The 5,820-nt window shown below is 40.7% G+C and overlaps 1 non-coding gene across 1 annotated transcript; it reads left to right on the top strand.

Annotated features, from left to right (window-relative positions):
- The first annotated feature begins 2,811 nt into the window (after nucleotides 1-2,811).
- Nucleotides 2,812-2,919, top strand: LOC112700019 (small nucleolar RNA R71). Its single transcript, XR_003152945.1, has one exon. It is a non-coding gene; the product is annotated as a small nucleolar RNA R71 (small nucleolar RNA).
- The last annotated feature ends 2,901 nt before the right edge of the window (nucleotides 2,920-5,820 follow it).

Genomic DNA, 5,820 nt, shown 5'->3' on the forward strand with positions numbered 1-5,820 from the left:
TGAGTTTCTCTTCCATTGAGCGCCCTCTTCACAAATGTTTATGAGGACTTGGTCCAACCTTTGATCAAAGTTGACCCTTTTTTGAGTTTGAAAGGGATCTCGGGGATCACCTTCTTCAAGGCCACAACTTCATAGAAGTGGTCTTGATGCACCCTTGAGATGAATCTTTCCATCTCCCATGACTCGGAGGTGGAAGCTTTTGCCTTCCCTTTCCTCTTTCTAGAGGTTTCTCCGGCCTTGGATGCCATAAATGGTTATGGAAAAACAAAAAGCAGTGCTTTTACCACACCAAACTTAAAATGTTTGCTCGTCCTCGAGCAAAAAAAGAAAGAAGAGAGTAGAAGAAGAAGAAATGAGGGGAAAGGGAATGGCTTTAATTCGGCCAAAGGGGAGAGAAATGGTGTTTAGGAGGTGTGAAAATGAAGGAGTGAAGGAGGGTTTATATAGGAGAGGGAGAGAGGGATGTTCGGCCATTTGAGGGTGGGTTTGGGTGGGAAAGTGGTTGAATTTGAATGGTGGGGTAGGTGGGGTTTTATGAAGGATGGATGTGAGTGGTGAAGAGAAAGATGGGATTTGATAGGTGGAGGGTTTTGGGGAAGAGGTATTGAGGTGATTGGTGAATGGGTGAAGAAGAGAGAGAGAGTGGTAGGGTAGGTGGGGATCCTGTGGGGTCCACAGATCCTGAGGTGTCAAGGAAAAGTCATCCCTGCACCAAATGGCATTCAAAATCATGTTTTGAGCCATTTCTGGCGTTAAACGCCGGGCTGGTGCCCATTTCTGGCGTTTAACGCCAGCTTCTTGCCCATTTCTGGCGTTTAACGCCAGTCTGGTGCCCCTTTCTGGCGTTAAACGCCCAGAATGGTGCCAGACTGGGCGTTAAACGCCCAACAGCTAACCTCACTGGCGTTTAAACGCCAGTGGGTGCGTCCTCCAGGGTGTGCTATTTTTCTTCCTGTTTTTCATTCTGTTTTTGCTTTTTTCATTGATTTTGTGACTTCTCATGATCATCAACCTACAAAAAGATAAAATAACAAAAGAAAATAGTTAATTATAAAACATTGGGTTGCCTCCCAACAAGCGCTTCTTTAATGTCAGTAGCTTGACAGAGGACTCTCATGGAGCCTCAGAAATGTCCAGAGCTATGTTGGGACCTCCCAACACCAAACTTAGAGTTTGAGTGTGGGGGTTCAACACCAAACTTAGAGTTTGGTTGTGGCCTCCCAACACCAAACTTAGAGTTTGACTGTGGGGGCTCTGTTTGGCTCTGCTTTGAGAGAAGCTCTTCATGCTTCCTCTCCATGATGACAGAGGGATATCCTTGAGCCTTAAACACCAAGGATTCTTCATTCACTTGAATGATCAACTCTCCTCTATCAACATCAATCACAGCCTTTGCTGTGGCTAGGAAGGGTCTGCCAAGGATGATGGATTCATCCATGCACTTCCCAGTCTCTAGGACTATAAATCAGTAGGGATGTAATGGTTTTCAACTTTAACCAGAACATCCTCTACAAGTCCATGGGCTTGTTTTCTTGAATTGTCTGCCATCTCTAGTGAGATTTTTGCAGCTTGCACCTCAGAGATCCCTAACTTCTCCATTACAGAGAGAGGCATGAGGTTTACACTTGACCCTAAGTCACACAAGGCCTTCTTGAAGGTCATGGTGCCTATGGTACAAGGTATTGAAAACTTCCCAGGATCCTGTCTCTTTTGAGGCAGTTTCTGCCTAGACAAGTCATCCAGTTCTTTGGGGAGCAAAGGGGGTTCATCCTCCCAAGTCTCATTTCCAAATAACTTGTCATTCAACTTCATGATTGCTCCAAGGTATTTAGCAACTTGCTCTTCAGTGACATACTCATCCTCTTCAGAGGAAGAATACTCATCAGAGCTCATGAGTGGCAGAAGTAAGTCCAATGGAATCTCTATGGTCTCAGTTTGAGCCTCAGATTCCCATGGTTCCTCATTGGGGAACTCATTGGAGGTCAGTGGACGTCCATTGAGGTCTTCCTCAGTGGCGTTCACTGCCTCTTCTTCCTCCCAAAATTCGGCCATGTTGATGGCCTTGCACTCTCCTTTTGGATTTTCTTCTGTATTGCTTGGAAGAGTACTAGGAGGGAGTTCAGTAATTTTCTTGCTCAACTGACCCACTTGTCCTTCCAAGTTTCTGATGGAGGACCTTGTTTCAGTCATGAAACTTTGTGTGGTTTTGATTAGATCAGAGACCATGGTTGCTAAGTCAGAGTTATTCTGCTTAGAACTCTCTGTCTGTTGCTGAGAAGATGATAGAAAAGGCTTGCTATTGCTAAACCTGTTTCTTCAACCATTATTATTGTTGAAACCTTGTTGAGGTCTCTGTTGATCCTTCCATGAAAAATTTGGATGATTTCTCCATGAAGGATTATAGGTGTTTCCATAGGATTCTCCCATGTAATTCACCTCTTCCATTGAAGGGTTCTCAGGATCATAGGCTTCTTCCTCAGATGAAGCCTCCTTAGTACTGCTTGGTGCATTTTGCATTCCAGACAGACTTTGAGAAATCATATTGACTTGTTGAGTCAATATTTTGTTCTGTGCCAATATGGCATTCAGAGTGTAAATCTCAAGAACTCCTTTCTTCTGACTAGTCCCATTGTTCACAGGATTCCTTTCAGAAGTGTACATGAATTGGTTATTTGCAACCATTTCAATTAGTTCTTGAGCTTCAGTAGGCGTCTTCTTCAGATGAAGAGAGCCTCCAGCAGAGCTATCCAAGGATATCTTGGACAGTTCAGAGAGACCATCATAGAAAATTCCTATGATGCTCCATTCAGAAAGCATATCAGAAGGACACTTTCTGATTAATTGTTTATATCTTTCCCAAGCTTCATAGAGGGATTCTCCTTCCTTCTGTCTGAAGGTTTGGACTTCCACTCTAAGCTTACTCAATTTTTGAGGTGGAAAGAACTTTGCCAATAAGGCATTGACTAGCTTTTCCCAAGAGTCCAGGCTTTCTTTAGGTTGTGAGTCCAACCATGTTCTAGCTCTGTCTCTTACAGCAAAAGGGAATAGCATAAGTCTGTAGACCTCAGGGTCAACCCCATTAGTCTTGACAGTGTCACAGATTTGCAAGAATTCAGCTAAAAACTGATGAGGATCTTCCAATGGAAGTCCATGGAACTTGCAATTCTGTTGCATTAGAGAAACTAATTGAGGCTTAAGCTCAAAGTTGTTTGCTCCAATGGCAGGGATAGAGATGCTTCTCCCATAGAAATCGGGAGTAGGTACAGTAAAGTCACCCAGCACCTTCCTTGCATTGTTGGCATTGTTGTTTTCGGCTGCCATATGTTCTTCTTCTTTGAAGAATTCGGTCAGGTCCTCTAAAGAGAGTTGTGCTTTGGCTTCTCTTAGCTTTCTCTTCAAGGTCCTTTCAGGTTCAGGATCAGCTTCAACAAGAATGCCTTTGTCTTTGCTCCTGCTCATATGAAAGAGAAGAGAACAAGAAAATGTGGAATCCTCTATGTCACAGTATAGAGATTCCTTTAGGTGTCAGAGGAAAAGAAAAGTAGAAGACAGAAGTAGAAAATTCGAACTTATCAAAGAAGATGGAGTTCGAATTTTGCATTAAGGGATAGTGTTAGTCCATAAATAGAAGGATGTGAGAAGAAGGGAAGTGATTTTTCGAAAATTAAGTAAAAAAAATTTTGAAAACATTTTTGAAAAACATTACTTAATTTTCGAAAATGAAAGTGGGAAAGAAATAAAGTGATTTTTGAAAAAGATTTTGAAATTAGAAATCAAGAAGATTTGATTGAAAAGTATTTTGAAAAAGATGTGGTTAAGAAGATATGATTGGTTTTAAAAAGATGTGATTGAAACGATATGATTTGAAAAACATTTTTTTAAAAAGATTTGATTTTGAAAATTAAAAACTTGACTAACAAGAAAAGATATGATTCAAACATTAAACCTTTCTCAACAGAAAAGGCAACATACTTGAAATGTTGAATCAAATCATTAATTGATAGTAAGTATTTTTGAAAAAGTAAAGAAATTGATTTTGAAAAAGATTTGATTGAAAAATTGATTTGAAAAAGATTTGATTTTGAAAAGATTTTGAAAACTTAAAAAAAAAATTTGATTTGAAAACAAAATCTTCCCCCTGTAGCCATCCTGGCGTTAAACGCCCAGAATGGTGTACATTCTGGCGTTTATCGCCCAAAATACTACCCTTTTGGGCGTTAAACGCCCAACCAGGTACCCTGGCTGGCGTTTAAACGCCAGTCTGTCCTTCTTCACTGGGCGTTTTGAACGCCTAGCTTTTTCTGTATAATTCCTCTGCTGTATGTTCTGAACCTTCAATTCTCTGTATTATTGACTTGAGAAGACACAAATTAAAAATATTTTTGGATTTTTAATAATAAGGAAAAATCAAAATGCAACAAGAATCAAATAACAATGCATGCAAGACACCAAACTTAGCAGTTTGTATACTACTGACACTAACAACATGAGAATGCATATGAGACACACAAAACACTCAAGTCAATTGAATCTAAAGATCAGAGCACGAAAATCATCAAGAATTACTTGAGAATCCTTAAGACACATGAATGAATGCATGCAATTGACACCAAACTTAAGATGAGACACTAGACTTAAACAAGAAATTTTTTGGATTTTATGATTTTTGTAATTTTTTTGTGTTTTTCGAAAATTAAGTGGAAAAAGGTATCAAAATTCTTAATGAGAATTTCAGGAATCAGTGCAATGCTAGTCTAAGACTCCGGTCCAGGAATTAGACATGGCTTCACAGCCAGCCAAGCTTTCAAAGAAAGCTTCGGTCCAAAACACTAGACATGGCCAAAGGCCAGCCAAGCCTTAGCAGATCACTGCTCCAAGAGCAAGATTGATAAAAATCAACAAGCTCTTGTGATGATAAGTTGAAACCTCGGTCCAATGAAATTAGACATGGCTTCACAGCCAGCCAGACTTCAACAAATCATCATGAAACTCTAGAATTCATCTTCAAGAATTTCGAAAAAAAAAATACCTAATCTAAGCAACAAGATGAACCGTCAGTTGTCCAAACTGAAACAATCCTTGGCACTGATGTTACCAAAAGCTTGCTCAAAACTTGAACAATCCCCGGCAACGGCGCCAAAAACTTGGTACACGAAGTTGTGAACAATACTTTTCACAACTCTCATAATCTCCGGTCATGAACCCCAAAAACTTGGTGTTCAATACCATGGCATTACACAACTTCGCACAACTAACCAGCAAGTGCACTGGGTCGTCCAAGTAATAAACCTTACGCGAGTAAGGGTCGATCCCACGGAGATTGTTAGTATGAAGCAAGCTATGGTCATCTTGTAAATCTTAGTCAGGCAAACTCAAATGGATATGGTGATGAACGAAAATAACACAAAGGTAAAGATAGAGATACTTATGTAATTCATTGGTAGGAACTTCAGATAAGCGCATGAAGATGCCTTCCCTTCTGTCTCTCTGCTTTCCTACTGTCTTCATCCAATCCTTCTTATTCCTTTCCATGGCAAGCTTGTGTAGGGTTTCACCGTTGTCAATGGCTACCTCCCATCCTCTCAGTGAAAACGATTGCCAATGCTCTGTCACAGCATGCGGAATTCAGTTGTCGGTTCTCGGTCAGGCCGGAATAGAATCCATCGATTCTTTTGCGTCTGTCACTAACGCCCCGCCTGCTAGGAGTTTGAAGCACGTCACAGTCATTCAATCATTGAATCCTACTCAGAATACCACAGACAAGGTTAGACCTTCCGGATTCTCTTGAATGCCGCCATCAGTTCTTGCCTATACCACGAA

The sequence above is a fragment of the Arachis hypogaea genome, chromosome 6 (assembly GCF_003086295.3).
Source record: "Arachis hypogaea cultivar Tifrunner chromosome 6, arahy.Tifrunner.gnm2.J5K5, whole genome shotgun sequence".
NCBI lineage: Eukaryota > Viridiplantae > Streptophyta > Magnoliopsida > Fabales > Fabaceae > Arachis > Arachis hypogaea.